At 36.8% G+C, this 23,673-nt stretch overlaps 1 long non-coding RNA gene across 2 annotated transcripts in view; it reads right to left on the bottom strand.

The window, feature by feature from the left end:
* LOC117665745 (uncharacterized) overlaps positions 1–23,470 on the bottom strand; it is a 49,290-nt gene extending 25,820 nt beyond the window's left edge. Inside the window, exons 1-3 of one of the 2 annotated variants that reach the window (XR_015729211.1) lie at positions 23,249–23,385; positions 21,345–21,437; positions 8,016–8,186 (exon numbers count right to left, since the gene is read on the bottom strand). This is a non-coding gene — a long non-coding RNA (uncharacterized LOC117665745). Of the gene's footprint in view, positions 1–8,015; positions 8,187–19,363; positions 19,465–21,344; positions 21,438–23,248 lie in introns of those variants that run through there. The other variant, XR_015729212.1, reaches the window with a different exon arrangement.
* Positions 23,471–23,673: the final 203 nt, after the last annotated feature.

Genomic DNA, 23,673 nt, shown 5'->3' with positions numbered 1-23,673 from the left:
CTAAAGCTGGGCTTGATTTCTGAAAATTCATTTTTGGCTTCAGCTGTCTCAGGGTCCTTCCCAGTTCTTCTCCCCATCCATGGATCCGATGGATCCTCACTTCTCCACAGTCTGCTTGCTTGCTTGCTTGCTTGCTCATTCACTCATTCATTCATTCATTCATTCATTCATTCATAACAGTCAGATCACTGTAGATGATGAGATGACCTTGATAGTTTCAGAGCAGTTCATCCTTTCACACTGTTCCTCTTCATTTTATTTTAGTTGTAATCTAATAACACTTGACTTCCTGGTGTGGTTAGGAAGGAGTGGAGGCAGGGGAACAACCAGTCAGAATCTATGTTGGCCTTGCTCCAGATTAAGCACCAGGTCAATCCCATTACCAACCCACATGATCTAGAGTAATATTTCTGAAGTTGGTTTAAAAAAAAAACAACCTGGAGCAGCCTGCAAAATGAGCAGCTTAGGCTGCCATGTGGAAATGCCCTATAATTATCATGGTCTGACAAATATAATTACAACATATGTATGAGAAAAATGTTCAATTGTATAGACTAGTCTGTATTACACTGCAACTCAACACAACACACACAATTACAGTATTTAATAGTAGGAAATCCAAGTAGTGCCCAAAGCAATCAATGTCACATTGCATTGCAAGAACAGCTTTGATGCAAGTAACTGCCTTTTCCAGTGAATTTATCTAAAGGTTTTTTATTCTTGCTTAATTTTGAAAACATGAATTATAATTCCAAAAACAAATTGGGAAAATCAACAGAAATAAATAATAAAGAGTAGATAAATAACACTATCTAGTTTTATTAATATACTTAATAGAAAAATGCCATTTTGATAACATTCCCAATTAAGGAAGACTTTCAGCAATTTTGGTGAAAAGATAAAATAAATGAAGACACCATTTTTGCATGAAACTATGCAAAAATGTTCAGACAAATACACAGAACCATTCAGGATAATAACGATTTAGTTAAAGTACTCCAACTTCAGTCAGGCCAATAAAGTTTTGGATTATTTAATTGTACTATTTTTTACTGTGCTGTTGTATTGTTAATTGACTGGTCTGCAGGTATATGTTGCAGTTAGTTATTATGTTAGTCAGTTTATATGGCTACCCAACTCTCAGGTTGTAATTTTGGGAGGCTAACAAAGGTTTCAAACTAGAAATAAAACCTGCAAATCAAAAACAGTACAAAAGAAAGTGTAACATAAGAGAGGCCAACCCACAGTCACTTCATACCCAACCATTACAGATGGGCCCATCCACCTGGTTCAATGTCTAAGGGAAAAGCCAGGTCATCAAGGCCTTACAAAAGGCCAGCAGGTTGGGGCCATCCAAATCTCAGGAGATATGCTCTTCCAGTGGGCTAGTGTTTCACAGAAAAGGCAGAGTTCCTGGGATTTGTGGTTCCTGCCTTCTGAAACATCCTACCCTCTGAGGTGAGATTAACTCCCTCCCTCCTGACTTTCCATAAGAGTCTTAAGACCTGGTTTTGCCAGATGGCCTAGAGATCCAATGGGGGAACTTCATATTGAAAGTGGTTGACTAATTAAAACCTAACCCCACCTCCTTCCACCCCACCCCCCAAGTATCCAGCTCCTGCCATTGCCATCTTGCATTAATGATTTTATCTGTTAATGGTTTTATCTGCTGTGGATTTTTTTTATAATTGATGGTTCTAATATTTGTTAATGTTTTTTTTATATATTGAAAACTGTCCATAGTTATTGGATATGAGATGGATGGCAAATAAATTTGTGCAGAAGCCCTTCTGGCCACACAGCCACCTGTTCTTTAAGCAACAATCAAGAGTTCCAGAGGATTCCCAGATTGTTCTGCCTGGGGGAATGTTACTCCATCCAGAATTAAGAGTGAAAAGTTCTCCAGATCAGTTTTCTCAATTCCTTTCCATCCAGATCCTCTTCCAAAGCCTGACCCTCCCCATCCTGACCTGCACAGTATCCAGATTCCAAAAAGAACTTTGATGGTATCCCTTGATCAGCCTGAGGTTAAGGTGTAATTTTTGAAGACTCCAGAAGATTCAGTAAAGCAAACAATAAGGAAACCTATTCCTAAATTCAAGATGTTTTATCTCCTCAGTAGAAAATACATAAGATGAACCAGTATCTTCGTGATTGTTGGGATAAATTTTAGTTTTACAAGAGATAATTTCTAATTTCATTGGGTGAAATTAGAGATGAGCTACTCTGCACTTAACAAGCAGATTTTTACAAAATAACAGCTGGATATGTGTGTAATAATTATCAGGATCATAACAATGAAGATATAGCTGCTTTCCCTGCAGTTTTCCCGAGCAAAATTCACCCTTGTAACTGGCATTGTGATAAGTCTCCCATTGGTAGCAAAAAGATATTTTCTTCACAATGAAAAGAAAAAAATTAAAAGAACCATTGTTGTGTTACAGACAGCCGAAGAAGAAGGAAACTTTCCACTTTCTCATACTGTCTTCCCAACCATTACAGGGAGTCCTCACTTTCTGAGCACAATTGGGATTGGTAACTCTGCCACTAAGAGGTGCAGTCATTAAGTGAAACATCGGATGGCCACACCAACTACTAACATTAGTTCAGATAGCAGTTGTTAAGCAAAGCACATGGATCATTAAACACAATGCTACATGATCACAATGTGTGACTCTTATCATTTCTTTGCTTGTCAGAAGTCAGCCATGAAGGTCACAAATGGTGGTCACATGACCACAGAATGGTGTGCCTATTATAAATGCACGCCAGTTGCTAAGTGCTCAAATCATGACCATGGGGATGCTATGTTGACTGCAACTTTGAGGACTGATTGTAAGTCTCCTTTTTCAGTGCCATCATAACTTTGAACAGTCACTGAATGAATGGTTGGCAAGTGAGAACTCCCTGTATCACCAAGACTTATTTATTTTATTTTGTTTTTTAAATGCATTCTATATACAGAATGCGATATCAATCCTACTGTAGATAAACTTGGGCTGGAACTACTCTAGATTTTGGCCTGACTGAGCAGCAAGAAATACATACCCTACAGCAGGGGTGAAATCCAGCAGGTTCTAACGGGTTATGGAGAACTGGTAGTGGAAATTTTGAGTAGTTCAGAGAACCGGCAAATACCACCTCTGGCTGGCCCCAGAGTGGGGTGGGAATGGAGATTTTACAATATCCTTCCCAGTGGTGGGTTGCCCCCGGTTCGCACCAGTTCTAAAGAACTGGTAGTAAAACCGGCGGGAGGCTCTGGCCACCGACCCCGACGTCATCAGAATGCTTCTGCACATGCATGCAGCCACGTTGTGAACTGGTAGTAAAGATAAGTAGAACCCACCCCTGATCCTTCCCCCAGGAGTGGGGGGGGGAATGGGGATTTTGCAGTATCCTTCCCCTGGAGTGGGGTAGGAATGGAGATTTTGCAATATCCTTCCCCTGCAAGTCCACCAACCGGTAGGGAAAAAATTTGGATTTTACCCCTGCCCTACAGGTAGTCCTTGACTTAAGACCTCAATTAGTACTGGAAGTGCCATTGCTAGTGATGCGAACCGGTAGTAAAAGAAGTAGAACCCACCCCTGCTAGGCATGTGTAGCATGGCAGCCATTTTGTGAGCACACATGTCCACAGAACAAGGTAAAAAGAAAATTACATTGTTATATAAACCATAAATATTAATGCACAAGTGATGTATATTAGATAAGGTGTGTCAATTGCATTGCAAATTACACAAACTGCACTAAGGGTGTGATGATGTAATGATGTCATGGCTGCACAGTAGCTTCTATGGACACCTACATTTATGACAACTTTCACATTCTAGATATATCCACAAGTTCTAAAAGAATTGCTTATTCTATTTGTGGAATGTTAAGTGTGATTTGGGGAGAGTTTGTACCATCTAATGTTTAAGCATTATTTTCAAGCCGCACATTTTTATTTAACTATGTTTAGGTGGTAAACAGATTATTTTCCAATACCTTAATGATTGTGCTTAGCAATCTGAGTTTGTAGGAAACCTCTAAAGATTTGTACTTTGATCTTAAGGGCACTTTGCTTTACACTACTCTAGGTTCCAAAATTGTTTTGAAAAAAATCTTCTGTTAAATGTTGAAAAGAAGCCCCCCTCAAAAGAAGCTAAAGTTCTATATTAAAAAGCTGCCCCACAGGGGATTATTTTCTGCTTTTAAAATAACATTTCACTGCAGCTAGAGGTGAATAATTAATAAATGTATAAGTGTTATTTAGATAGATATATTCTGCTGTGAAATACTATGCTTTTTTAAAAGGTGAAAGAGTTGCACATTCTGTAGAGGAATCAAAGTTATCAGAGAAATATTGTGCCTTTTTAAAAGACAATTAATGCATAGGGCCATAAGGGAAGGATAGGATGGAATGGAAGGATATGTAAATGTAAAAGTATAGCAACACAAAAATAAACAATAGCAAAATAATATTAATTAACCAGGACACATGCTTACAATTTTATTAAGAGGGATGTTTTGTTTTGTTTCAAACAGTTTCTTCTCTACATTATTTTAACGGTGAAAAAACAAAACTATATCTGTTAAGAAAGAGCATTATCACTGGAGTATATCTAATAACAATAGCATATAGGCTTATATACTGCCCCATCATGCTTTACAGCACTCTCTGAGTGGTTTACAATGTAGAATGTAGAAGTATTATTTGGATTATTTTAATCCAACAATCTGGATCCTCATTTTACCAACCTCGGAAGGACATAAAGCTGAGTCAATTTTGAGCCCTGTCAGGATTGAACTCCAAGCTGTGGGCAGAGTTTTGCCTGCAGTACTGCACTTTTAACTGCTGTACCACCAGGGCTCTTAAGACCCATTGGTGTAGGCAAATGTGATTGGTAATTTTTCCTTGGAACTAGAAAGATTTGTAGTTAAGGAATGTCAAAAGGAAGAAAGACTTCTCATTGATTGAAATTCATTAATTCACAGAGAAATTACTTATACTAACAAGGCTGATCAATTACTGAAATTGCTGGTATATTTGAATTTTGTTGAATTTGTTCTTTGTGTCCAATCACACTTGGCCAATAAAGAATTCTAATTCTAATATAAATGACTTAGATCCTAATGATTTTCCTTTCAATTAACTTTAACCTAATAGATGAGGAAAAAACCCAGAGCCTCAGCTTAAATTGAGAAAAATGTCCAGGGTTTTGTATCAACCCAACTCAATCATGATTACTAAATGTAATTTTTATCAGAGAGAGGAACAAGGGGGTGGGGGAGAGAGGGAGAGAGAGAGAAAGGAAGGGGAAGGAAGGAAGGAAGGAAGGAAGGAAGGAAGGAAGGAAGGAAGGAAGGAAGGAAGGAAGGAAGGAAGGAAGGAAATCTTTAAGGCTCAGCTGAAAAGACAACTGCAAAGCAGACAGTGACACAGAGATACAGCAGGACAGCAGATATCTTAATAATGTGAAGTTACACTCTCCAGCTATCCTTAAGGGTCAGAGGAAGGGAATTATTTGGTTTATGCTGGCAGCAATTTCCCTAAGCCACGTGAGATGACATATCTCAAGCTGTTGCAAACATTAACAGAAGTAACTATAACCCTTTCCTTTAGGTCGGATCTAGATCTCCTGGGGGATCGAATATATTGGAAAAAGCCTCTAAATAGAAACTGATCACTTAATTTCTTCAATCTGTAGAACTTATTCACAGCTCCTTTGAGGCTAATGATCATTTTTTTTAATTTCAGAGGAAGGTTGATAAAATTAGTTTAGCTCTTGAAGGTTATGGGTTTAGAGAAATGTAACATCTCAAGTGTCAAATAGCAATTATAGCGTTTTCTATATCTGCTTGGATTTCATAACACAAGGAATTGCAATAAAAAGATTGGCCTTTAATTATCTGAACTTTATTTTTTTGACAACATGCTATAAAATTATTAACTCTGTAAGAGGGAAAGTTGTGAAGCAGGAGGGAGGAAATTAATCCAATTTACCAAAATAAACATCTGAACAGGTAACTTGTTTTCCTTTGGGAAATAGCCTGTTATGTTTTTTAATGTCACCGTTTTAAATGTAAAAACAGACAAGTGCACATGGACACACACATAGACTTCTTTATAAGGGTATAAAGCAATATACACTGCTCAAAAAAATAAAGGGAACACAAGCAGAAGACATCCGAGATCTGAATGAATGAAATAGCCTTATTAAATACTTTGTTCGTTACATACAGTAGTTTTGTGTTCCCTTTAGTTGTTTGAGCAGTGTATAAACTACTGTATGTAAAGAACAAAGTATTTAATAAGGCTATTTCATTCATTCAGATCTCGGATGTCTTCTGCTTGTGTTCCTTTATTTTTTTGAGCAATATATTATATTAATGTTGCAATTCTATGATGTATGCAGGGTTATCAGATACAGTTTAGGTGGAAGGCTGAATCAACCTTGAGCCAGTGAGGTGGCTCAGTGGCTAAGACACTGAGCTTGTCGATCAGAAAGGTCGGCAGTTCGGCAGTTCGAATCCCTAGTACAGGTCTCCTGTGTGAGCAGGGGGTTGGACTAGATGACCTCCAAGGTCCCTTCCAACTATGTTACTGTTACTTTAAGTGAGAATCAAACTCCTGGCAGTGGGCAGAATTAGCCTGCAATACTGTGTTCTAACCACTGTGCCATCATGGCTCTTTACATCTCTTTCCTACATTTTGGGTGAGATGGTTCATCTTATTATTTCCACGATACTTATATTTCAAGCTTAGTTATCAAGGCAGTTTTAAATAATCCAACAGTGTATAGTTCAGCTGAATGCAGAGAGAGTTTCAAATAGTGTAGAGAACAGCACATTCTGTCCACTTTGTTCCAATCCGCCACATATTCAACCATTAAGAGAAGGAAAACTCTACTCACAGTTGCATGAATATGATACAGCTAGCTATATGATCTGGATCCTGCTTTATACAGTACCCAGAGAGATTCAGAACGCATGAAAAATGGGAGGCAGAATTGCATGTTGGCCCCTGTTGTCTATGCAGCTTGAAGCCCCTCCTTGTGTTCAGCTGAATGTATGAACATCATTATTTCAGCTAAGTAGAAGAATTTTTGATGCTGTTTGTTGGAACAGGTACACATTACTAAAGCATTTTAAAACAGTCAACATTGGGTGACTGAAAATGCATCTAAAGAAAAACATGTTCACTTGCAAGTATTAGAAAGTTTAATACTATTATACAGTTAATTATATGTCTACTCCTATATAACTTCCCACATAACATTCAGTCACCTGTTTTGTTTTTGCTGTGTATTAACAGTGAACCAAAGATCAGAATATATTATTTCAGGTAAGATTTTAATGCAATGGTAAAGAAAACACATTTAAAAAGAACATAAGCTTATGAAATTGCTTCCACAGTGTATACAAACATGTAAGATGTTGCCTACAATGTTTTAGAAAAAATGAATTATAGCAGCATAAATCTTCCACTGTTTGCTGGGTTTATTGAGCAGACAATTGGTCATAGACAGTTCATTTCAGAGATTATAAATGGCAGTGTTTATTTACCTACAGTTATCCATGTAAGTTGACTTTAAAAAGTGTAATTGTCTAAGAGTAAAAAGTGGGAGGTGCTAGAATTTTTACAGTGGTACAACATGGTATTGTCAGACCTTATAGTTGATTGATTGATTGGTTGGTTGGTTGCTTGGTTGCTTGATAAATTTATTTGCCACTTACCTCACGATGGGACTACTCTAAGTGGCTTACAACCTCCATTTCATCCTCATCCTCCTCTTCCTTCTTCATTACAGATAGAAGTATGGCATATATTTATCACTGTGTCTAGCATGAAGTTGATCATGCTCCACCCCATTATCATAGGATTATACAAATGAGGGAAAAAAGAAAGAAAACTCTAATTTATCACTAAATATGATTCCGTACTTAAGGGTTCAAAATTATATTTTTAATGAAATATTTTCACATTTTGCTCAGTTCAAACTTTAAGAAAATGAACTACATGAAATTCTTACCCGTCTTAGTTTTTCTCTTTGCCACCCATTCCATACCACTCTCCATCCACTTCTTATCTTGTTGAATTTCACAACTAGCCATCCATTCCCTTAGAACTATTTTTCACATGAAGAAGCATGTGTACATCAATGCATTGCTGTGCAGGTGGATCTCTGGATCAAAGCCAGAATCTGCTTTGGGGAAAATGATGCAACAAAAGTGAATTATTATGCATTTTAAATCTTCAAGCTGTGCCCAATTTCCACTTCCTCAATTGTATTGCAGCCAGCTGCATTTCAAACAGTCTTCATTATAACAAGTACCATATTCTGCCCTGACTTCAGCATTAAAATATCACTAGTTTGATTTTTTTAAAAAACTGTGCATACCTTTCATTAGACGGATTTTAAATTATTAAATGTACAGTTCACATACCACCATAAAGCATTTTTTTTAAAAAATTGTGGGTTATTGAACAGTCCATACTATTCTGGTTCACACATGATACAAAGACATTGCAATTGCAATAATCAAGTTCACATAATGCACAATTATTTTTAAAAACATTATTTAGTGCAATATGTGAACCAGTCAATAGGGGGCATGTTCAAATCACTATATATAGCTCAGACAATGTAAATTCAGTCAATACTGAAATCCTGGATGCCTTCATAGTATAATAATATTGGTCCCCGTTACTGACTGTCAATTTTAGTTTGTACAAAATTCCCAGCCAACCATTAGCCATATTGACTTGAAGCTTCAGGTTGGGCTTCCATGACATCTGGAGGGCACCCTTTCAGTAAAGACTACAATGAATCTTTGCCTATCTGCAGCTAAAGAAATCTATATATGTGCCTTTTCTGTAACACTTTTCCTCTGTCTTTTTGTACAATAATCTACTGGTTGGCACTACATCATAGCGGACTTTCTCTGTCATTAGTTCAGTTTAAACTAAAGACTGGGTCATATCCCTTTATCACAAGAACATGCACACATGCATATCTGAAAAAGCAAAAGAAGCAGTAAGATAAAAAATGTAAGCTTGTACTAATTTATGGCATGGTACATTTCCCCCCAAAAAAAACAGATTACAGTGGGTTTTCTCTAACTCCCATAGGGTACAAGATGGTTTGCTCCATCACAGCTGACTTGTTAGTTCTTACATTTACTTTCTGAGAAAACACTGCTTTATTTTGGCAACATGGATGTGCTGACTATAATTCATGTACCACACATATGCCCTTTCTATAGAGTGCTAAAAGTTAAGCTTTGTACTTTGACCCAAATATAACAGAAGTTGAGACTTGGAAAATTATCAAGTTAATTTGGGGACTACTAAACTATGGCTCTTCTGTTTAGAGCCGTGATGACGAACTTATGGCACGCGTGCTGGAAGTGGCACACAGAGCCATCTCTCCAGGCGTGTGAGCCATTGCCCGTTGACCTTCCGGGTCCGGCGCACAGGCCAGCTTGTCTTCACACATGCAGGCATGCCAGAAACTGGAAAGGCAGCCGCCCAGTGGGCATGCGCGCGTCAGGAAGATGATTTTCTGGTTTTCAGTGCGCGCATGCGCCACCTGGTCTTCTGGCTTCTGGCATGCATGTGCACACGAAGACCAGGTGGCCAGAAACCGGAAGATCATGTTCCCAATGCGCGCATGCACACTGGGAGGCTACTCTTCCGGTTTCCAGAGTGTGCGATACTCGGTGTCGAAAAGGTTCGCCAACACTGGTGTAGAGGATTATAGTGTAAAGCATTCATGAAAGATAGCAAGTATATCTCCCAACGCTAAAGATTCTTCTCTCCTGTGTCCTGTTGTTTCTTCTTTTCCATAAAAAGTAAAATTCAGTAAAATTGTCAAATTAGTTATGCAAACATAGCTTTAGCATTCATTACAAGGAGACATGTAAATTCATTCAGTTGAAGTGTTAAACTAATCCAAATCCAAATAACAACAGCTGTATTCCATACCTCCAAAAGGTATTCAGAGTTTTTTTAGACCAGTGGTTTATCATAACATCAGGATTCATATTAGCATACTGTATATTCTATAGTGTGCTTTCATGAGTTGCCATCTGCAGTAAGCCCAAAATTTATGGGTTGTGGTTCTATTATTACCTACACTGAGGAAGGCCTGACTTTACAGAGACGTCTGTCACATTATCACTGTTGTACCAAGGTGAGGAATTTCAAGGTGAGGGTCTTGAAATTCTTAGTAATTGTGTTTTCTCCCCGTCCTTTTGATTTCTGCACTATCACCCTCCCTCTTTTATGTTATATACATTGTCATTTTATCATTTCAGATTGATAAAATAAAGTGTGCTGTTGATTTGTTGTTATTGTTTCGTTGACTAGGATGTAAACTATTCAATCAAATATAGGAATGTATAGTTTTCCCCCTTTCTCCCCCTTTAATGAGTTTTATAAAAGAAAAATAATAGCCCTCCAAACGTAAACACCCATTTCAACATTTCTCAAATACTGCTAAATCACACGATCCAAATTAAGAAAACAATAAACGAAATATAAATGCATTTTTTTCAAGGGTGTATTGAAATATATAACAGTTGATTCCACACACACACCCACACCCCACAAATCAAGGAAGCGTGATAAAATTACTTGAAGATCCAGAACTTTTCTCAAAAAATTGAGTTCAAATATTGGTGACATTGTTGCAAGTCAATTGTAGCTTTTTTTCCCCCAGTGTAATATATTTAGGGTTAAAAACAAATACAGAATATAAATTATAATAATTCAAAAACTTCAAGACATTATTCAAGAATACAAGCAAAGAAAAAAAATCCCACCAAATATAACTACAACGCTGGATGCCAGATGTTTGATTTCTTTTTATTGATTAGTCTTTCCAAACAGAATGTCCTCCAAATCAAGGGTCTCCAACCTTGGCAACTTTAAGCCTGGCAGACTTCTACTGTCCTCCAGGCTTAAAGTTGCCAAGGTTGGAGACCCCTGTTTCAAATAGTTGGCCACCACAAAATCAGTGGTAGCCTGGAATTCTGGGAGTTTGGCTACAACTAAACTAGAGGTGCCAGGTTTGTAATAATAGATTGTCGGAGTTCATTTTAGTCTGATTATTAAATGAGGACTTGGCACTGAAACAGCCATGGCTTTTCTAAAGAGAAACTGCAGCACAAAAAAGAATTTTGGGATTGTATTCCTGTTCTCCCAAATCTCTTGTGGGTTTTGAAGGGTATCAAACATGGTATCTACCAGCTCTTCAAAACATACCAATTTTTTTAAAAAAACACGCATGATTTCCAGGAATAACAGAATTTTGAAAGCATGTTCTATGTTATACTTAACAGAATCAAGGTAAGATTATTCTGAGCTTGTTTCTCACACTTCCCTCTTTCTCAGGATTGAATAATCTCTTCTCAAAGTCCCCTTTCAATGGTTCACTCCTTCATTTCCCAAGGGCAGTTTTATCATCCTTTATAGTATCATTCCAAAGCAAATGGAAATGGGAACAGGGCACTGGATCTCTGCCTGTTAAATCAGACCTGCAGATCTGTGTCTATTAAGTTAGGCTGATAGACAAGTAGGCCATGTCTATTATGCAGCCAACATTACACATTATGCCTGTGATAACGATGTGTATGTACATAATTAATTTGTTTTCAAGAATTTTATGACATGCCCAAAATTTCATTTTAAATCTGTGCTCAAGTATCCATTGCTAAGATAGGCAAAGGATCCAGGGAAAAGATACAAAAATAATTTGATTTTGAAGACAGAGTAATAGCACGGAATAATTTACAATAATTGTCCTAATCTACAAAAAGTAACATTCTAATTTTGTGGTCAGAAAAAATAAAAATAATCCAATTAAATTGCAATCCTATGCACATTCATCTGGGATTATGTTTTATTAAACATGATGAAGTTTCCTTCTGAATAGGCATATATAGGGTTGCATTATTAGTTCCTTCTTTTTCAAATGTTTAAATGTAGAGTGATTTTTTTTTTGTTATGGTAACTTTACCACTGAAAATTCTTATAGACATTTCATATTAAATAGCATCTTTGCTGATTTATTTTGTAGTCCGGCATAGTACAGTTGCCTTTGATTTCAGGAAAATTGACATATAAGATACAAGAATCCTGCCAATGCATTATTTTATAATCTCATCTTCAATTACTATTAATTATTTAATCCAGAGTTGAATTGTTCATTACTCTGAATTATTTAATCCAGAGTTCACATACAGGGAAAACATGCAAAAGGAGAATTAATCCATCTATTTCATATTAGCAACATTAAACAGAATTCTTCCCTCTCAGCTACAACAAGCAAACACTTTCACAGGCAAGTTCATTTGAGCAGAAGGAGGAACTATTATGGGAACTGTTTCAGGGCCTTCACACACACCTTAATCCAGCCATGAAGAAACCACTTAATTTCCTCAGGATTGTTAGACTTGCTCTTTTTCATCTTGTTCTTGTTTTGTTTTGTTTTTCTATCTTCTTTTTATCTTAGAGGCTCTATTTTTATTCTTTTTCTTTCTATCAAGTATGCATATGTGTGTGCTTTTAAATACTGTTAAGAATGCTTTTACAAACATTGAACAATAACATAATATCTAATACCTTCAACAAACAGTGAATGTATTTAGTTAATGATTTCTCACCTGTTAATTTTAAGTCATTTAACTACAGTGAAATGGCTAGCCATTAACTTAGGGTGTAGATTCAAAAATATTTAAAAGTACCACTTTGGCTATAAATTTATAATATTTATTTATTTCACAAACATTGAGAGTTTTAGCTCATAGAAAGAGCCTAAACGTGTTTGGCAAGTTTCCTCATTGCCGACATTCACCAGCACATAAATAGCTGGAGGACAGAGTCACCAAGCATATGATGAGGCATTGCTAATTGTTATGATAGGGAACCCTGAAGGGGAGTTTGTTAGCAAGCTAAACATTGCTTCATTGTACTTCTGAAAAAGTGGTCCTGGAACAGGAACAAAATTAATTGTCAAAGAAAATTCCTTTTTGACTTATACAATGTTCCTCTGAGTTCTTAAGCATTTTCATTAAATTTAGCTTAATTCTGTCATGGGCAAATTAAATCATTTTTCCAGATTTCTCGCCTGCCTACCTTTTCTATAAAAAATATAGAGCTTTCAAACTTTTCATTAATCGCTAACATGTCTATTGCTGTTATAAAAGAGTGGGTCACTGGACATAACATGCTTACCGTTGTTATAGAATTATTACAAAGGAATAAATTCTGCTTCAGGTAGAAATGTACACAGAAATTCGTTTCTATTGACAGGTTGCATTGCATTTCAACAGGAGGCTGGGCTACTCCAAGGTGGAACATTCAAATCTAATAGTGCAGCAACCAACTTAACCAGAAATAGAGGAAATGTTTTTAAAAATCACGAGAGAAGGAATTTTGGGCAAAGCATTTGAAATCTGTCTATGGCTCATATGGTTGATCAGTTGCTTTTCTCCATGATTGCAAACGATTCCATCCCACTTTATATTGGTTATTATTTAAGCCAACATTCAAACATTACAATTTATAAGCTGCATGCTAACAGAGACAATTAATTGTTCTGAGACTTTTTTTAAAAAAAAATAATGCTTTCCTTCCCTTGGTTGGGTTATAGAAATCCAGGATCTTCTTTATTAAAACAAATTAAAAATGCTAATTTAATTTAATAAATCAACTAATTGATTATTAATTTTAAGTAATTTCTAAAATAAATTTTATTGATTAATTGTGCTGTTCAAAAGAACAACTCATGTAATTTCAAATAAATGCTACAAGGATTCAGTTTTTTGCCAAAAGTATGCTAGCTCATAATAATGTTATTTTAATTCTATAAAAACACGCATCACCTTGTTTATCAATGGATAATCTTCCTCCCCTTCATCTTTTCCTCTTTGTTGCTTGGAAAATAATAATAATAATAAGGCTTTGAACAGAGAAAAGATCACTGTTTTGGATCTTAGGCAAAAAATAGTTTATTATTTGGTATAAAAATGTACTGCAAGATAATCAATGGAAATAACTGGAAAGATGCAAATGGTTTATACCAATCCATCGTGCCTCTGCGTTTTTCTCCAGTTCCCTTTTGTTTTAAAGGCTATAATTTCGCTTTCAGATTCAAATGTGCTGAATGATAGGGTTAAAGAAACCTACAGTCTATTTTTAAATTTATAGATCTAAATAATTTTATTGGTAGTTTGCTGACATCTAGTGGAAAGGATATATATTGCAAGCTTCATGGTAGATGATTTCTTGAAATGTCTCATCTATCTTCTTAATTATTGAATCTGGCCAGCTTTGGGCACTAAGGCAGCATGAACAATTTGAAAACCTATTTTCTTTTTGGAAACCTCAACACCCCCTTGTTCTCCTTTCTCAAAAGATCTCCATTCTAAAGATCTATACTTGTTTCATTAAACCTACACAGACTTCTCCTTTCTGTTTTTGGAAGGTCAGCCTGAAGCTGAGTCCTATAAGGCTATCTGGCAGGAGAGGACTTCTTTCACAATTCCTAATTTATACAAATATGGTGTAGGAACTTGAAAAATAGCACCTCTGCATTAAGGCAAAAAGTATGTAGCAGCAGAACCGTATGTATTCTACTGTTTTCTGTGTGCTTCCCATTTCACCCACTGTATGTTCTGCCTGAGATCTGAAAGGACCCCTTAAGTGAAAGATATATTCTAAAACCATGGCCAGTCTGGATCAAAATGAATTTCAGCAAGCATCATTTGTGAAATGTCAAGTTCAAATTCTAATTCAGTGTCTTTCTTACATTAAAATGCATCAATATGCATTTGAGACAGTAACAAGCAGCATCTGTTTCAATAAACTTAAACCTGAGAGTCTTCTCCTTAGGACTAGAAGAAAGCACTTAGAATCTAACAGATGGCAATCTCAGATTAATTTAGATTAGTCTATTTCAATCTGACATTCTGTACAAACCCACCCCCCCAACCATGCTGGCTAAAGGTGTTAAGAAATATTCATCCAAATATCTAGATGGCACTAAATTTAAGAAATCTGATTTAAAATTATGCTCTTTGTCAGAATATATTTTCTTTCAGCAAAATGTAACTCTATCACTGTTTCAATCTGCTTCGTTAGTTTCTTCTTTCTTCTAATACTGTTTATAATTACTGTAGTATTATGCATTTTATGGTGTTAATTCTGTGGATTATTCTTTTTTTAATGCTGATCATTTAATGCATTAGTCATTTTGACTACTTCTGTCCATTTTTAATGGAAGAGAGACAGTTAAAAACTAAACACTGTACTAACAATACAAATCAGTTAAAAATTATCTGCCATAGAGCAGAAACCTAGAGAATATAATTTTCCAAGAACAAGAAAATAAAAATATTGGGTCCAAATTAGACATACTTTTGCTATATATTCTGCTTTAGGTAGCCAACTTTTCCAGCAGGTTAAATAAGTCTGCATATTAGTCATCCCTGACAAAGCAGACATATCCATAATTTTTACCGTCATAGATATAATATAGTAAGCATGTGATTAACCAAAGAGACTGACATTCTATGAAGCACATTTCACACAATTAGTACTAGAGAGTACTTTGATTTCCTGTGGAAGTATTTTTTCCCATCAAATTATTGAAGGATCAAACAACTATAAATACAGGCCTGTTGTAAAATATTTGGTTTCCTCATATACTTTTGATTCAGCATGCCCATTTTGAGAGGGTAAACAGCAAGTTAAGTGACTTTCCTTCCCGTTCCCGTCAGGTGACAGTTTCCAATTTCTCAAGATGGTTTTCAGATGTTTGGGTTTTGTTTGTTTTTTCCCTAAATTCAGAGACTGCTTGTGCACTCCTTGGATAACTGAAAACAAGTCCTTTGCTCCAGCAACCTTAATCTCCCAGCACATGTTTATTCTTAAACAAAGAATGAATGTGGATATTTGTTTGGGCAATAGAGATAATATCTTGTTTGTTAAAAAATATGCAATTCAGTAAAATAAAGTCTGCATATTTTTCATTCAGAATGTATAATGTGTGTGAGAGAGAAAGAGAGAAAAAGAACAGAGAGAGTGTGCGAGAGAGAAAGAGAGGTGGCAATGAGGTTGCTATGGCAATTACTTGTCACTAATGATAGGAGGGTAATTACTGCAGTAGATTCCCACATAGCTATTCAGCACACAACTTCGACTTCTCTCTGCTGTTCATGTCTGAAGTTTACCCGATTTGGCTCCTTTTTACTTTGCTACATATTTAGAAACATTATTTGAGCTTATCATATATTTAAATCTAATAAACATAATTACTCAGGTGTCAAGTTGAGCTCTCTGCAAACTGTAGCCAAACCAGGGCAGATCCAGTGGGTTCCAAAGTTGAATGGAGCTAGAAGATCCTATCCAGAAGCAGGGCATCTTGGCAAATCTGCAAAAGTTGGGATCCAAGCAGTAATGATCCAAGTCTTGAGGGAACTATCAGGCAAAAGTCAAGAGCAACAAATAAGGCCTGGAAGGACAGGGACAAGTATATTTTGCTGGGCTTTGCTCATGCTTGTTACTTGTCTGACATACACACACACCATCATAGACTCTGTTGTTAAAGGAAAACAGAAGATGGGGAAAGCCATAAAGGCAGACTGGTCAAAGTTAGCAAGAATCCTTGGGGCAAAAACAAAAAATTATTCAATTTGAAGAGCAAGACCTGAGGACGTGCATAAACAATTGTCCTTGGTCTGGTTTGCAGGCTAGGCGACAAGGAAAGAAATCAGCTAGGTTTAAGGTAGGAACAGAAAGCTGATAATTGAGAAAGAATGTCCCAAGAAAACTATGGTGAAGAGTCTAGTTCTACTCAGTAATGCACTGTTTCTCAACCTTGGCAACTTTGAGTGGATGCCAGCTCCCAGAATTCCCCAGCCAACAATGCAGAAGATGAAGGAGAAATGCTGCAGTAATGCTTCATTACTAGAAATGCATTGCTTGAAGACAGAGATCACTATGTTATTTTTTGCTTCCTATCTCCCTATTCCCAATTTGATGTTTAGAACCAAAGAAGTGCACATGAGAAGTCCTTGGTGCTCTTTGAGCTTGGTTGTCTTCTTGCAGACATTTCATTATCCAAACTAGCTAAGTATATATAAAGGCTATTGGAGGAAAGCAGAAGTCTATAAGATCCCTTTATATCCATCCCTCTTTTCTTCACTACCCAGAAGCTACTGTATGTGATACCAGTTACAGTATTATGCCTAGCATGGATAACCAAAAACCAATCCATGTCAATAAATATACCTTGTTGGTTGGGTCCTAGAATGATTCATTCATTTGCAGGAACCACATTGTTATAGTTGAAAGACAAATGAGAGTTATTTCAGTTCTATCTCTCATAATTTCTTGCTGGTGTATGGAATGAAGAAGGCCACAACAATCTTCTCCCCTAAATCCTTTGTCCTGCCAGCAGCCAGATTGCCTTGGAGGTTGTAGGATGGGAAATGCCAATTATTAGCAGAATAAAGCCCACGATAGACAAGAACTGCAGACAATAGTAGATAAAATAACACCTCTGGGTTCAGGGCCATTCTTTCTCATTCTCGTTCTTATTCTGACCCATCTATTTATATAGACAACTGTTGAGAAATAATGATAATATTATTCTAAAGAATAATAATATTCTATAAATTAAAATTTGAAATTTGTACAAATTCAAAGTAATTAAAGCATGCTTATAATATATTAGGGAAATTGGAATCACACATTAATCTAAAAAAGATTAATGTATCAGGAGAGATAAAGTTGCACATAAAATACAAATAAATGGGTGAAAACAATACTTGTCTTTTGGGGAGAGTGTGACTGGGAAATGAAATGTCTAGTATATAATTGGAAGAGTAAAGGAGGAAACAAATGCCAACCCAAAGAATGGTGTGTCTATAGTTTTTTGCAAAGAGGGAATTGAAGGGGGGAAAACAGAATAGTTTTTCTGAAAGAAGAGTCCTTGGTATCCAAAGGAAGTCCTATACATACTTCCTTGCATCATGATGTCTGCCTCAAGTATATAAGTGACATCATTGTGATGGTGTTGCACATGTCATAGTTTGTCCATTCTTACTTCCCTATCTCCCCCCCACCCCCAGAGACCAATGTAATATGATTATTGGAAAAGAGAATAATGGGAATACCAAAGCCAATTGCCCTTGAGAGAATTTGGAAAGAGGAGATTATACAAAAGATTAGATATGGCACTGGTGTCAAACTCCCGGTGTCATGTTGCCATCATGTGATGTTTTGTGATGTTTTCCCCATTCACGGAACTGGCGTGGACATGGCCTGCACATGACGCATCCAGCCTGTGGGCCACCAGTTTGACACCTTTGAGATATGGCCTAAAAGAAGCACTGGGGGTAATTTATTTGGGGAATAAATTCCCAAGAGAATCGTACAAAGAAAAGGCCAATGTGACAGAAAAAATAGTTGATGCAACATGAAGAGCATATTTTGGTGTAGGGTAGAGGAAATATGAGAGAAAATATAATTGCCTTCTAAGATATTTTTCTTTTCTGTTTTTAAACAGTAAGATTAAAATCAGTATAGGATATTGCTTAGTATTATAGTACTTAATATACTTCTGTATCTTTGGAAGGAGTTATGGTTTTGTAAGTTTAATAAAGACGGATGGAAGAAGGGGAAGACAATAGCAAAAATCATAAAGCCTTCTTCAAATCATGGTTTGAAGTTGGTTCCTGGTGACTTCATAGACATGGCTATGCAGTAAAACTTACTAAATGTGCTTCCAAAACATCACATGCATATTCTTATTTGATATGATCTCGCCTGGATTCTGTAATGGAAGAGATTCCTCATTGCCAAATTGGAACAGGCTCTCCCTTTCAAATTTCTTGAGAATAGTTTCAAAGCAGAATTGTCTGTATTTCTTCACTTTCATAGGACTTTAAAAATACAGCTATTGTGCTATATAACATGAATAATTGACTCTTTAAATGAATCAGGTAGGTTCACAGGATTATTTTTGCTTGTCCTGTTTATGCATCAAGTGAGATATTCATAAGTGTGGGCGATACCAACTCAATGTGCAAAACTTTTGCACTACTTGTGCCTCTTATATTCCTCTGAGAACAGTGGGAGTTACATCTAAAAACCTGGCCCTTGGAACTTTGAATCTAGGTCTCACAAGGATACTTTGGCAGCAGAATAAAAAATGGTAGGGCAAGGAACAAAAGGAAATGTGCAAACTTTGCAAAATACACCACAAACACCAGCTTGCACAACCCATAAACAACCATCCTGTTCCCAGGCTGTCACATAATAGGAGATGCTGGAAATCGTGAAACAGCGTGTTTAAGTATAAATAGTCACCACTGGTTTGAAGAAGTAAAACTGTTCTCTTAGTTCAGTCAACACATTGCTTGCTGGGGAAACTGAGAAGCCAATGGCCCAGACTCACCAGTGATTTCTCCCTGTAAAATGAAAGCAGGCAATAATTTGGTGTGTAATATTGTCTATTACGTGGCACATAAAGGCCTGCATTGATTGTTCATACTGTAGCTATATAGAAAACATTGCAGAATGAGCCTGCTTTTAGCCTGATGCCTCATACAGTGGTAATTAAGGAGAACAGCCTTTTGATTTGCTACTATTTGCAGTTCTGCAGGAAAAACAGAGTTTAGGCCATCTTGTGCTCTGTGTTGCAGCAATGCTTAATCTTCTGATTTGCCCAGAACAATTATGTGCAACACCTGTGGAGGATTTAATTGCTTGCTTTCTTATTTCAAGGCAATGAGTCTTACTGTACACACTTTATTCCAAGTTATTTACTTCCTTAGGGTACAGCAAGAATTGGGGAGTATCAAAGCACATGTTCCATGACGATTTAGCCCAAACTGTCAGTGCAGGGAGGGACTAGATTTGAACCTCAGAGCCAATGCCCAGAACTACACAGCCCAGGGATGACCCAATAACCACGCTGAAAGTGACAGGTGATGGTCCCAAATTTATCTGTATTTAGGAGTACACTGAGTTGTAACATTTGAAACAGAGAAAGATTTATTCCCAAGCAAATCCAGAGGAGCAGAAGTAAAGTCTTTTTTAGTCTTTAGTGGTAAATGTGCCATGAATTATTAACACGAAAGGTCCTTCAAGCTTGACTCTTGGTGCCTTATGGGTGCATCTGTGTAATGTTTCCAGGGATAGTATAGAAGTGGTTCGCCATTGCTTTCCTCTGGAATGTTTTATTCATCTTCCCGGACTACCTTGTAGCCCAGAGTGCATTTGTGATATCCTATTCAAGTATTAAATAGGTACAATCCTGTTTAGCTTCTAAGCCCAGACAAGGTCATCTGTAAGTTACCACTTGCTAAATAAATTGAAAACTGTGTACAATGAGGCAGAAAAGTGCATTTGTTTATTCAGTGTAGAAGAGAATGTGAAAAGCTATGCTAAAACATGGTATAACCGTAAGAAGTGTCAAGAAGAAAAAAATGGTAAAGTAATATAAGTGAGTTATTGAAAGTGAGTTGTTATTATTAATACACCATTAAATGTGAGTGCTAAATTTGCCCATTTGCTCCATTTGGCTACTAGAAGTTATTTAGCCAAATCTGGAAAATAATCCCTGGGGGTGTTTTAGGTGTACCTTTTCAGCACTGGGCAGCAGTTGAGCCCTATAATCTAAGAAGGGATTATAAATGAGTAAACGAGCCCACAATAGGGAATACACATTGAGAGGAATGTGCTAGAGCCAGTTGTTTGCAGGTTAGGAGGCAAAAGTTTAGCATGCAACTGATTAAGATCTTGTCAGTTTCAGGCACCACCCAGGATTATAGGTTATGCTGTCTCTTATCTGACTGTTCCCTTGGCAGTCTGCCTCTATGCCCAGTCTCCCAAGATCTTTTTCATATACATTACAGCTTCCAATAGGAGAGAATGCATGAGGCCTTTCAGGAAGATTTTGTGTTCTGTGGTGGACACTGGGCCCTCAATCGATAGAGAACCCTCAATGACCCAACCAAAAAAAGGTCAAGTCACATAAGAAAAATGGTGGTGGATGAAGAGCAGTGGACTCCCATGCTTCTATGGATGCCCAAAAATACACATACTCAACATATTTTTCATTCAATTGTATCCTTATCAGGGACCCCAACATACAGCATGTTAAAGAACTTACAAAAAAGCTTGGATATCTCATGAGAAGAGTGGATATTCTATTATTTATTTATTATTTATTTATTATTCATATTTCTATGCCACCCACTCTCCGAGGACTCTGGGCGGCTTACACCAAAGACAGTATACTAAATAGCATATTGCCCCCAACAATCTGGGTCCTCATTTTACCCACCTCAGAAGGATGGAAGACTGAGTCAACCTTGAGCTGGTGAGATTTGATCCGCTGATCTGCTCCTCACTGCAGTACCCCCAGAAAATCAAAGACCTAAATAACAAAAGATGATTAAATTATGACTTCATTCAATGTCACAGCACTTTGTGTCCATAAATCCAGAACTAGCAAAAAAAAAAAACCATGGCACCAATACTGCACAACACAATAAATACACTAAGATCAAAATACCCAGAATCATAGATTTCAGCATCCCTCTTGTCTCACTACCTATTTTTAGTTTGATGGTTAAATATACCTATATACCACATAAACTTAGAATGTGTTATGTGTTAATGTATATAGGTACTTCTGAAATAGCCTGCATGTTTTTGCTCTTGATTACCATATTTGTCTATAAATGACTCTTCCTGTAATTTTAGACAGATGCCTTTAAAATTCTTTGCCTGCTGTTTTTATTAATAATATAATTAAATAGTTTGATGTCATCAGCATAGGCCCCCATACTGCTTACCTGTGAGTATAGATCAATTATGAGCAATTTAAAAAGCATTGTCCCTATTTATCAAGCCTTTAAAAAATTAATTTCCCTCTATTAATCCTCCACTTTGCATCCTGTTAAGTGAACTTGTATTAATTGTAAAAATATTGGCTTTCAAAAGCCTAAATAAATATTTTCTACTAAGAAGCCTTAAAGGTAAAGGTAAAGGTTCCCTTTGCACATATGTGCTAGTCGTTCCCGACTCTAGTTTCTCATCTCCGTTTCAAAACCGAAGAGCCAGCGCTGTCCGAAGATGTCTCCATGGTCATGTGGCCAACATGACTAAACGCCAAAGGCCCACAGAATGCTGTTGTCTTCCCACCAAAGGTGGTCCCTATTTTTCTACTTGCATTTTTACGTGCTTTCGAACTGCTAGGTTGGCAGAAGCTGGGAAAAGTAACGGGAGCTCACCCCATTATGCGGATTCAAACTACTGAACTGCCGGCCTTTCAATCAACAAGCTGAGTGTCTTAGCCACTGAGCCACCACGTCCCACATGCTTTATCACATCCCATTTACTATGTGGTCCCTGATATATTGATATCACTCATGTGACCGATTCAGGTAGAAGAAAAATAGCAGCAATAAAAACAGAGTAATAAATAGAATCAATGAACTGAACATTTGCATTATTGCCAAAAAATTGTTTACATTACCAAAATAACTATTTTCAACTAAAAACTGAAGCTGGAGAATGAAACCATACAACAGTTGGAATTACGTCTGGGTTTCTGCAAATTAATTTTTAAACAATATAGATTCATTTTTGTTTCAAACAATGATCAACAGATTACATACAAATGTAATTAAAAAGGGAAAAGGTCGGTTTTGCAGCAGCTGTTGCCTCATTCTCATTATGGCAACACAGGTGATAGATAGTTTCATATCTGGGAGAAGGAAGTTCACATAACAACTCCAGGGCTCATCAAAACATCCATTAGCCAAACATTTTAAGATGCTAGATAAATGAGACTGAACTGTATACAGTTATGGAAACAAATCCTTCTCCCTTGCAATATGCCTTGTGATGTCAACAGCTCCCATGATTTACAGTAATTCACAATAACAGCAGCATGATAACATTAAAAATGCTTCTCTGCTGTTGGTGAGAACACACGGTTTGGCAGCAATGCCTGAAAAATAACGGAGACAATGAGCTGAAAATTGCAATGAAAACAGCTAGGAGCTGAGCTATCATTTTACCTTCACAAGAGTTAGGCATGTTGACTAAAACAAAGTGAGACAATTAATCTCATAGCTAAGGTCTGAAGCAGCTTCTAAATGCAAAACAATATGATAAAGAGTATGGCCTATTGGACAAAATATGGGACTTAATCAAAGCAATCAATATGTTGTTAAATACCAAGAATTGTAGAACGGAGAATGAGAGTATAATCAGAATGAAGATAAATAAATAAATAAAATTAAAATAATGAAGATAAAACAAAGATAAATTGTAAAGATGAGGGTGAAGGTTCATTCTCTGAGCTTGTTGGTTTCTGAATGTTTCGTTACAAAGGCTGGGTAACATCTTCAGCAGAGTCATGTCAGTGTCAGTGTTCTTCTGTTTATAAGGGCTTCAGGTGTGGGTGTGTCAAGTGAGGGTCTTGGGATGGGTCAGGTGTGAGTCATCAGTGGGTCTTATGATGGGCCTTGTGATAAGGAGATTACATCAGGTCAGGTCATTGGGAGATGAACTGCTAGTGGGGGGGTTGCGTGGATTAGTTGAGGGTCGGTGATGTCTCTGGTTGGCTTTGCAGTTGATTTGGATTCTGAGGGGTTTGTAGG

The sequence above is a fragment of the Pantherophis guttatus genome, chromosome 1, assembly GCF_059756535.1.
Source record: "Pantherophis guttatus breed Tessera chromosome 1, ASM5975653v1, whole genome shotgun sequence".
Lineage (NCBI taxonomy): Eukaryota > Metazoa > Chordata > Lepidosauria > Squamata > Colubridae > Pantherophis > Pantherophis guttatus.
The sequence above is the reverse complement of the archived record's forward strand: the minus strand, read 5'-3'. Positions and strand labels throughout refer to the sequence as shown.